Here is a 13,058-nt window from a genome sequence, read left to right as displayed (position 1 = left end):
GCCACACGAGTGTGTGGGCCCACTTGGGCTGAGTAATGGTCCTTAGGCCCATTTTCACCGTTATGTCTGTTTAGGTTACTTAAGTTGCTCAAGGTGACAGTGGACCATCTGATGGGTCATAAATACCATCGGTTTGGAAAATGACCGTAATTCCCTTACAGGGCAAAATGACCACAAAACCCCTATATGGTAGAATGACGATTATGCTCTTATGTTCCGTTTGACTGATGTGCTTATGATTTACATATATGATTGTACTGAGTATGATTTTGCATACATGGAATGTTTATGACATGACATAATGTATGGGGTTGGGTTATTATTGACGCAGGAAGTGTACGGCTTGTAGCCATTTTGTACAATGCTTTTAATCTTTCTGCGATACTTATGGCTTGTAGCCGTTCGGTTAACTGGCAGCGTTACTACGATATTTATGGCCTTTAGTCGTTCTATCTACTGCTTTAAGCCGTTCTATTGACTTAGTGCCGCAACCGGTGCTAAGCTTGGTGTGTTGGCTGGGTGGGTCGATTTTATCCCCACATGGTGTGTTAGTTGGTACAGGTGGTGTATTGGTTGGACTAGGCTTGATATCTATCTACATATCTGCATTTGATATTGATTCTGTATTGGGCTTAGGCCCACCCGATTCTATTAATGGGATAGCCTAATTGTTACTGATATTGAGAATAGGCTAGGCCCAATTGATTCTGATGAGGGCTGAGACCCAAGTGGAGTTGTACTAGGCTTAGGCCCACACTCATTGTTCTGTTACTGTAATGGGCTTCAGCCCAGACTGATTTTGAATTCTGTCTGTTTACTAACTATTTTAATTTAGGAGGGGATTACACACTAAGTTTTCATAAACTCACCTTATTTTTAACTGTGCAGATAATCCCCAGCTTTAGGAGGATCGGTGCTGCGAGGGACTCAGAGATGGCCATGCAGCTGCTTTCGTATAATTCCCAAAGATTTTGGTAAATCTTATTCCTGCTGGGATGCATAGCATAGGGACTACTATGCGCTTCCCTCAGAATCAACTGTCTTAAATCCTCATCATTCGGTACACAAATCTGACCGCAAAAACAAAATACCCCATCACTATTTATCCCAAAACCAGTAGTATCACCATTCTCAACCTGACAAAAATGCAACTCAAGAGACTTATCCCCCATCTGTTTACCCCTGATTTGCTCGATCCATGCCAGTTTCACCTGAAGTTCAGCCAACAAACTCCCATCGTCGAATAGGCTAAGTCGAGCAAACATCGCTCTCAAATCAATCATATCCCTACGACTCAACGCATCAGCCACCACATTGGCCTTACCAGGATGGTACTCAATGGTACAATCATAATCTTTAAGCAGCTCAACGCATCTTCGCTTCTTAAGATTCAACTCCTTCTAAGTGAGGAGATACTTGAGGCTCTTATGATCAGTGTAGATAATACACTTCTCACCGTACAGATAGTGCCTCCAGATTTTTAAAGTGAAAACTACGACGACCAATTCCATATCATGTGTCAGATAGTTTGCTTCATGAGTTTTGAGCTGATGAGATGCATATGCCACCACCTTCCCATCCTACATAAACATAGAACCCAAACAGACATGTGATGCATCACTGTATACCACAAAGTATTTACCAGACTCAGGATGTATCAGAACAGGAGCCTGAGTCAAAATAGTCTTGTGCTTCTCGAAGCTCTCCTACTGTGCATCAGTCCACACAAAAGGATCTCCCTTATGCAGAAGCTTAGTCAACAGAGCTGCGATCAAGGAGAACCCTTCTACAAAGCGCTGATAGTTACCTGTCAACCCCAAAAAGCTGCAGATCTTAGACACATTCTTCGGCCATTTCCAATCCAACACTGCCTCAATCTTACGAGGATCAACTCGTATGCCCTCAGTAGAAACTACATGCCCCAAAAAGGTTACTTCCCGGAGCCAAAACTCACACTTGATGAACTTCGCAAACAGCTGTTTCTCATGAAAAGTCTGTAGTACCATTCTAAGATGCTCATCGTACTCGTCTTCAGTCTTAGAATACACAAGATATCATCAATGAACACTACCACAAACAGATCCAGATAGGGCTGGAATAGTTGGTTCATCCAATCCATAAATGCCACTGGTGCATTAGTTAAACCAAAGGGCATAACTAGGAACTCGTAATGTCCATATCGAGTCCTAAATGTTGTCTTATACACATCAACCTCCTTAACCCTCAATTGATGATAACCCAAATGTAGATCAATCTTGGAAAACACAGAAGCCGCTCTAAACTAGTCGAACAAATCATCAATTCGTGGAAGTGGATACTTATTCTTGATCGTTAGCTTGTTCAACTACCGATAATCGATACACATCTGCATGGATTCATCCTTTTTCTTTACGAATAATACAAGTGCTCCCTATGGAGACACACTCAGACAGATGAACCTATGATCTAGCAGCTCCTGAATCTGAGCCTTAAGCTTCGTAGGCTCCATGGGTGCCATTCGGTAGTGGGCAATAGACACTGGAGCTGTACCCGGCAAAATTTCAATCCCACATTTCAATTCTCAGCTCGAAGGCAAACCCGATAGTTCCTCAAGAAAGACATTTGGAAAATTCCTGAAAGTTTTGATATCCTTTACAGTCAAATCCCCAGAATCAGAAACACTTACATAGGCCAAATATGCCTCACATCCCTTCCGGACCAACTTTTCTGCCACCAATGCAGAAATCAAATTAGTTAACAAATCTTGACATTCCCTAATCACAACTGCCTCGTGTCGTCCTCGGTTCTCAAAATGACCTTGTAACAGCCCGATTTAGACCCTATTCGAAACGGTGGTTTTGGGACCAAGAATCTAAGTCAAAAAAATATTTTAAAATTTTATTCTATGTTTATTATGTTTGAATTTATATACATGAAATTTTCGTGTTTTAATTTTTTTCGTTTGAGTGCCGATTTAATAAAAAGGGCTTAATCACGTAAAGTGAAAAGTTAATAGTTAAATATGAAAGTGCTTAATTGAATATGAAAGTGCTTAATTGAACTTGTCTTATTAATATGAAGCACTTATAATGCAATTAGGCCATAATTAAATGAGTTGGGTGGTTAAAGGTATGGTTTATAATGGTTTTATATTTTATTATAAAGGTTAAAAATGTAAAATGATTATTAAGTTAATATATTATAAAACATAAAATTAAAACCATGTGTTCATATTCTTTTTGCATGACCGAATATTAAAGAAAAGAAAAAGAAAAAAAGGTTTCCATAGGTTCGGCCATTGTTGAAGCTTGATTAAGGTATGTATCTAGCTCGACTTTTGATAATTTTTACGTTTTTTGAGATCGTTTCAGTGTAATGTACAAAGCCTAAGCTTGAATTTTTGATTTTGATGAATATTTTGAGTTATGCCATTGATGAATAATTGAGTTTTGTGATGTTATTTGATGAATTATGAAAGATATGTTTTAGACTAATATGTTTTGTATTAGAATTTTTGATGAATATTTTGAGTTATGCCATGTATGGACTTGTATGAATATAAGGAACATTCAGCCTAAGCATAATGTATTCAAATTTTGCATGTTTTGTGCAATTTGGACTAAATTTAAGAAGTGTAAAATGTCATCTGTAAAATGGTAATTTGCCCATTTATGTGTTTTTGGACTAAATTGAGTGAAAATATGTTTGGATGAGTTTAACTTGAATATGTTTAGATTAAGAACCAAAGAAATTTGATTTGGATTGGGAGAAAATCAAAGTAGTCGATTAGTTGTCCCGTTCTAATTACTGTTGTCCGAGGTAAGTTTATAAGCAAATAGATGTTGTTAATTTTAAATAAATACGAGTTTTATATGCTGAAATGAATTATATGAATATATATATGACATCCAAATGTGAATATGCTTGAAAGCTATGTGTACGAGTTCGATTCGATCGAGTTACGACGCTGGAAAGCCCCGTACGAACCTTAGCAATAGCTAGGATACATATTTCATGACATAGGATTTTCGATATGTGATTATGTGGAAGGCCATGTCTGGCGTCATCGTATTTGATTCATGTAAGACCTTGTCTGGGACAGTGGCATCGATATGTGATTACATGTAAGACCACGTTTGGGACGTTGGCATTGTACGATATGTGTGATTATTCGAGTATCCTATTCAATTCCAAATGGTTCAACGGGAAATGATAAGTTGTGATGGAATGTGTAAATTGAGCTAAGTGAACGGGTATGTGATAGTTGATTATCTATTTGAAAATACGGTAACTTAGTTATTTGATATGTGACGCAAAATATGCATGATGCTAATGTAAATATAAGTGTATTTGTGAAGTATATTCGGCTACATGCTATGTATAAGTATGAGATAGTAAAGTTTAATTCGAGAGTATATGCTAATGAGTGTATACATATATTAGGTTATATAATGGTACTATGGTTTTGAAATTGAATGTTACTTTGATAATAGATATATGTATAATCGGCCAAGGTAAAATTTATATATGAAAGTATATGTTGTATATGAAATTGTAAGCTTGAAATTAAATGTGGTTATGATAGCATGAATTGGTTTGGTTAAATTGAGTTGATATTGTCATTGAGTTATTTATTTGCTTATGACTTACTAAGCTATAATAACTTACTCTGTGTGTGTCTATGTTTGCCTTTGTTTTATAGATTTTGGAGACTAGTTACGAGCTCAGGGATCGTCAGCAAAGTCTATCACACTATCGACTATTTTTGGTACTTTATAAGTTTGAACTTGAACCTATGGCATGTATAGGCTAGATTATATTTGGTTAAGTTTGAAGTTATGTATATATTAAGCCATGTGAAAATGGCTAATATGTTATGTGAGTATATGAAACTTTAGTTAAGTTTATATGTGTTATATGCATTGAAAATGGTTGGTGATTTTGGATGTGTGTTTGGTTGATTTGGCTATGGTTTATGCATAGACAAAAATGTAGATGAACTTGGTCGTTATGTTTAGTTAAGGTGTTAGTGATTTGGTGTTTAAGAATATTTGGTTATGGCATATAGGTGAAATTATAGTTGGAAATATATATGATTGAGTAATATGTCTAATGATTGGTTTTAGCTTGATCATGTTCAAAGGTAATGTGTATTTTAATGATATAAGATATGTGTGAGATATGCATGATATCATGAATGGATGTATTCAGCAATGAAGATTGAAAATGGATTATTATGTGAAATGTGGTACATGTTTTGTTAAGCTATGAGATGACTTTGCTATATTGTGATTTTGGTTATTTGATGTGGTTCATTATTGACATAAAATTTGATATATACTTTGTCTTGTAAAATTTTCTTGGAATTGTGTAACATCTCAAACCCGGCCTAGACGTTATGGTCGAATCTGGCTATATCATATTGATGTGTTTTTCAAAAAACATAATTTCATTGAAAAACCCGTTTTATATTAAAACCTCTTTATGATCTTAACAAAAATTTAGGATATCTCATTCATTGTTAAAACTCAAGTCGTTTTAGCAAAATGTTAATCATATTAGATTGTTATTACACTTTAAAACAATGTTTGTTGCGGAAGCTTTTAAAATATGTTGCATAAATGTGGTGTTTTGAAAAGCATTTATCTTTTGAAAATCTTCGTCCTACTACTATCAGATATGAATCAAAATAAATAAAATCCCAAATTAAAAGTTAAAAATTTAAAGAGGCCTTATTACAAAAACAAATACCCAAGTTAAATTTCTTGTAAATACAAAGGCAAAAATGGAAGCATGTGCGGTTGTGTGGCCACGTTCGAGTCCCTCACAACACTGACCCGCCTAAACCTGGGGATTACCTGTACAGATAAATAGAAGGGTGAGTTTATGAAAATTCAGTATGTAATCCCTTAATGAACAAACAGTTAGACATACAATAGGCAAATACAGTCTGGGCCTGAGCCCGTTTCAGTAACAGTTCAGTTTCAGTTAGGGCCTAAGCCCATTACAGTATCAGTATCAACGTGGGCCTTAGCCTATTTCAGTGACAGTAACAGTACAGATATGCAATTAGAAATCCTACCCAACCAGCCTCTACACTCCACTCCGTCCAGCCCTACACTCCATGTGGGGATAAAATCAACCCACCCATCCTGCACTTTAAAATTAGCACCAGTTGCGACACTAAACAGTATTTGCAGTAGAGCTGCGAGTACAGTACACTTCTTCTAATCAATATACCCCATCCCCATGCAATATGTCATGCATCATATCATAATATCATACATGTATGCAATATATATAAAATGGCATTCTCAATTACAGTCATACATCTCATAAGGGCAAAATAGTCATTTTACCTCATAGTGGCATAACATTCATTTATCACTTTGGAGTCTAGGTATACTTACCAACCCAACAGTAGGTCCACAGTCATCTTAGGCGACCCGTTCAACCTTAACAGTCAAACAGTGTAAATGGGCCCAAAGCCTATAATGTAGGCCCACAAAGCCCAAAAATATCCTTGGCCGTGTGGACTACACAGCCTGGCCCAATATTCTCTACACATCCATGTGGTTTACCCGTGTGAGGCCCACAAGCCCGTGGGGCCCACACGGCCCATTCGGGCCAACGTGGCCCAAAATAGCCTAAGCCCATGAAATTGCTCATGGTGGCCTCTACAATCAAACGCCCACGTCTACACATTCGGGTTACCATACGAGCAAGCGCACACCCGCGTAGCGCCAATGGTCACATTTTTCGGCTTTTGCCGATTTATGAATAGGGGTAATGTTTTACACACCTTGTTTGCGAAAAGTGCTAAAAGTCCACGAGCTCCAAAACCTACATTCATACAAGGCTTTCCATTAGTCGCTTGACAATAGGGTTAATCACCCTCTTTTACACACTGAACCTAAAATAATATTTGATACTTGCCTTGATTGAAAGAGTGTGGTTTCGCCCGCTTAAACCGTTGACGAAGGTTGATTACACCCTTCTTGTCGAAAAGCTACATAACTAGTGAAGTCCATTAATGATGATTGCATAAACACATGGCTTGAATCAACATATACAGGCTTATTGTAAACACAAAACCAAAGATAGGGAAAAATAAGGCAATCGACCAACACCCTATAACATAAGTCATGCACCAAAGTTCAACATGTGATAAATAAGGGTCAAGCTACCTTTAGTCGAGTGACGAGAGAAAGGTTTTGAACGCTTCTGTAACACTTGTAAACTCTTTCACTCATTGAGAAGTTCTAAAAATCGAAATAGCACCATAAATGAGAGAGAAGATGAGAATCGGCAATAAGAGAAAAATAGGAGAAAAGTCGAAAGTGGAGAAGCAAAACAGGGACTTACCAATCAATATTCGGCCAACGCACTAAGTGAAAAAGGAAGGAATTGAGAGAGAGCAGAGAAAAGAAATGAAGGGGAGAGGAGACAAGGTATTCGACCTAAGGACAACAACCGACTGTGGGAGGGAGAAGGTGGAATAATCGATCAAGAAGGTTACAAAGAGAACAAGGAAACCAAGAGAGTAACTTGTCAAAACCGAAAGTGTTGAGAGGGGAAAAGGAGTTTGAAGCAATTGGTCAAGAGAGGGAGACCAATTCAGATATAAAAGGAAAAGAAGTCAGTTAATAAGAGGAAAATGGTCAAAAAGAAAGCACAAAATTGCAAAGCATAGAAAAATACCCGAATGGTCAACCAATATTCGGCTTCAACAAGGAAGTGAAAAGAAGCAAAAGAGAACCATTTGGTAGAAACCAAGAAAAAGGAATGAGTATGCCAACCCCAAAGCTGAATTCTTTCCCCCAAAATCGATTTCCTTGAGTGCCCAAAGTCCCAATTTGGCACAACACTTCCTTCCCCTCTATCCCCCGCGATTTTCTTCTAAAACCTCTCTAACCATCCACCAAATCCCATGATCTACTCCTTAACCTCTCCTCCAATCTCTCCACCAACTAATTTGAACTCTCTTCAAATTCCTTAGAGTTTCGGTCAACCTAGGATACTCCTATGTACTCACCACAAAATAAAACATTCATTTTGCATCGCCAAGCCTCTAACCTTAGACCTCAAGGAACACTCTACACACCACTTACGTTTAGACTAACAGGCCCCTTTTTACCATGTTTTATCCACATTTATTTAAGAAGCCTACTGACTAGAGACAGGGTTTATTCAAGTAAAAATAAAATTTTTACACAATCCAAGGCTTGAACTCAAGACTTCTCCAACACTTCTCAGGACACTTAACCACTGAAGCAAGTATACATTTACACAACACAACATACAAAAATAATTACTTATAATTTGGGGCGTTACAAATTGGTAAATGATGTGCATGCATATTCAGCTAATGATAGATAAATTAGATACATATGCAAATGACATGTTTGTTTGTGGTTTGATATTTAAAGTGACAAGTTGACATTTGTATCCGATTATTAAATGGTAAATTTAATTTAAAATTGAATGGTGGAATTGGTATGACTAAAAGGGTTAATTTTGATAGTTGAATAAGTGAGCAAATGAATTGGTTGTGTATTAGTAATTTTGTTACTATGCTAGCATATAAATTTAGGTATGTTTTGATTTGGTAATTATGCTTAGAAATGGTTCATAAGTTGTTTGAATATATGATGGTTAGACATGTTTTTTTAGCTTGGGAATTAGGTTATATGACTTAACATTTGTGTTTTAAAATGGTTCATATTGATATGATAATTTGCGCATGAATTTTCAATGTAAAAGAAGTATATTTGACCATATGAATAGTAATTTATGCTATAAGATAAAAAAATGGTTATATACGAATACAATAAAATTGTTTTGTGGTTTGTGCATTAATGATTCAAGAATTGTTTGATTGACGTTACAAAGGTAAGCTTTCGAATATGATCTGAGTGATTGTGTGAATGTATGAAAGTTGTATCTTTTCTGGTAATGCTTTGTAACCCTATTTCGGTGTCGGATACGGGTTAGGGGTGTTACAGACCCTCTTAGTCGCATATCCAGACTTACTCGGTGCTTGACCAACCAGTCCATTCCCAGAATTAAATTGAACTCCCCGAACAGAAGCTCCATCAGATCAGCCAAAAATACTGTCCCTTGGACCTCTAACAGGACATCTCTATACAATTTGCTGACTCGGATAGATTTCCCCAAAAGACTCACAACAGTCACCTCACTAGAAGTACTCTCAATTGGAGTCCCTAAAGTTTTAGACATAGTACTTGTTACGTATGAGTGTGTAGAGCCTATATCTATCAGTGCAAGACAAGGTACATTATAAATTAAAAATGTACCGTAATGATGTCTGGAGTATCTCAGTCCTCTCAGCAATGAGTACCATAGACAAGAGCAGGCTACCTCGCCTTTTCATGTCTAGCACCTCTGCTCGGTGCTCTCTGTCCACGGCCCATGTTGTTACCACCCTTAGCCTAACCACAGCCCCTAGGAGGTTGCTGGACTACCCTCAATGGCTGTGCAGCACCAAAACCCAGAGCTTGCATTTGATCAGCCCTTAGCAGACACTCTCGAACACTATGCTCAGTAGACCCAAATCTCAAACATGCCCCAGTCATCCTCCAACATTCGCCCAGATGGCGTCTACTACAGTGCCCATAAGGCAAGGTCCCAGTAGGTGAAATAAAAGGCCCAACTCTAACTGGCCCATCAAATCTGGCTTTTTCTTAGGCCTCATCACAGAACTTTAGGGCTCTGAATCCCTCTTCTTCTTACCCCTCTCTCTATCTCTATTTTGGCGCTCAATACGCTTTACCTCCTCGGTGATCTGTGCTTTCTCTACCAAAACTGAGAACTCACTCTTCCTCTGTGGAGTAATCAAAACCCTTAGATTATCCCTAAGGCCATCTTCAAACCGGACACACCTCTCATATTCAGTCGCCACCATACCCCGTGCATAGCGGCTCAACCTCAGAAACTTGGCCTCATATTCGGCCACTAAATGGTCCAATTGCATGTGATTCAAAAACTCACGTCTCCTAGCGCCGATGTAGCTTACCCGCACATATTTACCTTGGAAAGAAAATTTATAGAAATCCCATTTCAGTCGATTGGATTGAGTGCCCTCCTTAACGGTCAGCCACCACTAGTATGGGGAAACATAAAAATTTACACACTTTTTCATATATTTTTTAACTTAAATTCATGCGAATTTGGTTAAATTCTTGTCAAAAAATAATTAATTTTTATAAAATAATTAAAGTGCACTTAAAATATGAACATGTTGAAATTTAGTTAATTTTATAATTATTTTTTATGAATTTTGGTCATTTTCGACAAATTTGCACAAAGGGTGAAAAATGGCTTGGCAGACACTGCCAGAAGCACAAAACTGAGAAGCAATTTGAAGTATCGAGGTGAATTAATTTCTAGCTTAAGACGGTCCAATTATGTGTATTAATTCATAATATAATTAATTTTAATTTATACCCAATTTAATTTGGGCTAAATAAATTATTATTAATTCATTATGGAAAAAGTAGTCTAGTTGAACCGAACCGATTGACCTGAACCGGCCAAGGATTGGGCAGCCGAAAACCGTCCATATGCTGACCTAAATCAGCTTATTAGATGATTAATTAAGCTTGCAAAGAATCCCTTGAGGACTTTTCAAAGTTGCATTCAAGCCCATCCACAATTGGTGGCTTTATGGACTTGCCCCAAGCCATATTTAGCAAAGTTGAAGCCATCAACTTTGCCACATAGATGGCCGGCCAAGAGGTGGCTCTTTGGCTGCTATTTTTAGCAAATTTTAGCTGCCACATTCATCTATAAAATCCCCCTTGGATGATCAATTAAAACACACCTCAATTCATTCACATCTCTTCTCTCCTCTCTCACTTTCTCCTCTCATTTTCCCATTTCAAGTCCCTTGATCTTGTGCTGATTTCTCCCCTTGGAAAAACGTTTTTCTTTAGCCATTTTGTATCATCAATTGAGTGTTCATAGAAGCCTTGATCGGTGAGGACAACAAAGAATGAGGTACGGAGCAACTTTGTCAAAGCCTCAAAAAAACACCGGATTTGATTCTTGTTCCCTGTCTCTTTAATTTTTGTCGTTGTTATGATGAACATATCTATGAATATTTATGTTGTTGGAATGGTTAATTTAATCAGTTTATCTTGAATTTAATTCGTGTTGGTTTGATTGCATTTCATCTGCTTAAATTATTAAAATTGTGTTTATGCTATTATAGGCCTCGGTAAAATGCTTGATTAAGTAAAATCATGCCTAAGTTATTCTTGCATTACAATTGTGAGGTAGCTAATGAATTAGTTATTTAAACGAATTGAAATTGTAATTAATGGACACAATACTTAATCAGTGCATGTTTATTTTTCTAAGGTAGCTGAAGGTTAAATTAGCAATGTATTTGGCGATACACTTGCCTATCATAACTTGCAAGATTATTGTGATTAAACTGTTTCCAGGTAAGAATACCTTGTTACCTCACATAGTCTTTTATATGCTTATTAGATTTTATTAATCGTTTGAATTGACATAGGGATATGCAAGAGATTAGTTCAATTTAATGAGTATGCATGTGTCATAACATGTTTGCTTATTAAAATCTGTTTAATCATTTGAATTAACATAGGGATATGTTAAGAGATGAATGGATTTGTGTAGGTGAATATGTTAATAAGTTAGCAAATTACCATGTTGCCGTGAATTATTCGTAACAACAAAGACATGAGTTTAATAATTCTAAGTTAAAGAAATGTAATTAAATTAACACAATTATGTCATCTTGATTAAATCATATTTTGAAATCGTGCATTTGAGATTTATTTCTTTAGTTTACTTTGTTGAAAATCTTAGTTTTTAATCACCCTTTTCAAACAAAATTTTTTTCTTCACCAAAGTGTTTTAAATAGCATTCATAAATAATCCTTTTCACGGTCTCTATGGGTAAAATAACTCGTCATTTACTTGTCACTTTATTACTTGTTACGATTGTGTACACTTGCACATTTCCATCGTTCCAAGTTTTTGACGCTGTTGCCGGGGAATGTTTTAAAAAGTCATTATTTTTGAATTTGTTAGTTTTACATTTTAGTTTATTCTTTTTTGTTTAATTTTTAACTTAATTAATTTTTCTTTGATCATTTTAGGTGTTTATGAGTATTGACCGAATTATTGACCTACTCCCTATAGACCCTGAGATAGAAAGAACTTTTCAAGAGCGAAGAAGACAAGCAAATAAAAGGACTGAAGAGATGAATTTTGAAAATCTGATCCAAGGAAATGGAGCAAACCTTGCTCAAAATCCTATCCTTATTACTGATGATAAGGATAGAGCTTTACGACAGTATGTCGTTCCAGTATTTAATGATCTTAATCAGGGTATTAGGAGATACAAAATTGAGGCACAACAGTTTGAGCTAAAGCCAGTCATGTTCTAGATGCTTCAGACAGTGGGCCAATTCAGTGGAATGCCTACCGAATATCCTCACCTACACTTAAGAATATTTATGGAGGTTAGCGATTCTTTCAAGTTAGCTAGAGTACCCGAAGATTCATTACGATTGAAGTTGTTCTGATATTCACAGAGGGACAAAGGTTGAGCCTGGTTGAACTCATTGCTACCGAACTCAATGTCCACATGGCTAGAATTAGCAGAAAGATTTCTTATGAAGTATTTCCCGCCTAGCAAGAATGCTAAGTTGAGGAACGAGATCACTACTTTCTAACAAATGGATGATGAGTCCTTGTATGAGGCATAGGAAAGATACAAAGAGTTATTACGAAAGTGCCCTCATCATAGAATCCCACATTGCATCCAACTTGAGACATTTTGTAATGGTCTCAATGCTCACACGAGGATGGTAGTAGACGCTTCTGCTAATAGTGCTCTCCTTTCTAAGTCTTATAATGAGGCTTATGAAATCATTGAGAGGATTGCTATTAACAATTGCCAATGGCCAACCAATCGAACAGAGGCAGGAAGACGAGTCGTCAAAAAACATGAAGTAGATGCTCTTACTTCACTCATATCTCAGGTATCATCAATATCCTCAATACTTAAAAATCTTACTACT

General features: G+C 36.8%; 1 non-coding gene across 1 annotated transcript; it reads right to left on the bottom strand.

Moving 5' to 3' along the window:
- Nucleotides 1-12,680: 12,680 nt before the first annotated feature.
- LOC121229739 (small nucleolar RNA R71) lies at nt 12,681-12,787 on the bottom strand. Its single transcript, XR_005927694.1, has one exon. It is a non-coding gene; the product is annotated as a small nucleolar RNA R71 (small nucleolar RNA).
- Nucleotides 12,788-13,058: the final 271 nt, after the last annotated feature.

Source organism: Gossypium hirsutum, chromosome A05 (assembly GCF_007990345.1).
Source record: "Gossypium hirsutum isolate 1008001.06 chromosome A05, Gossypium_hirsutum_v2.1, whole genome shotgun sequence".
NCBI lineage: Eukaryota > Viridiplantae > Streptophyta > Magnoliopsida > Malvales > Malvaceae > Gossypium > Gossypium hirsutum.
The sequence above is the reverse complement of the archived record's forward strand: the minus strand, read 5'-3'. Positions and strand labels throughout refer to the sequence as shown.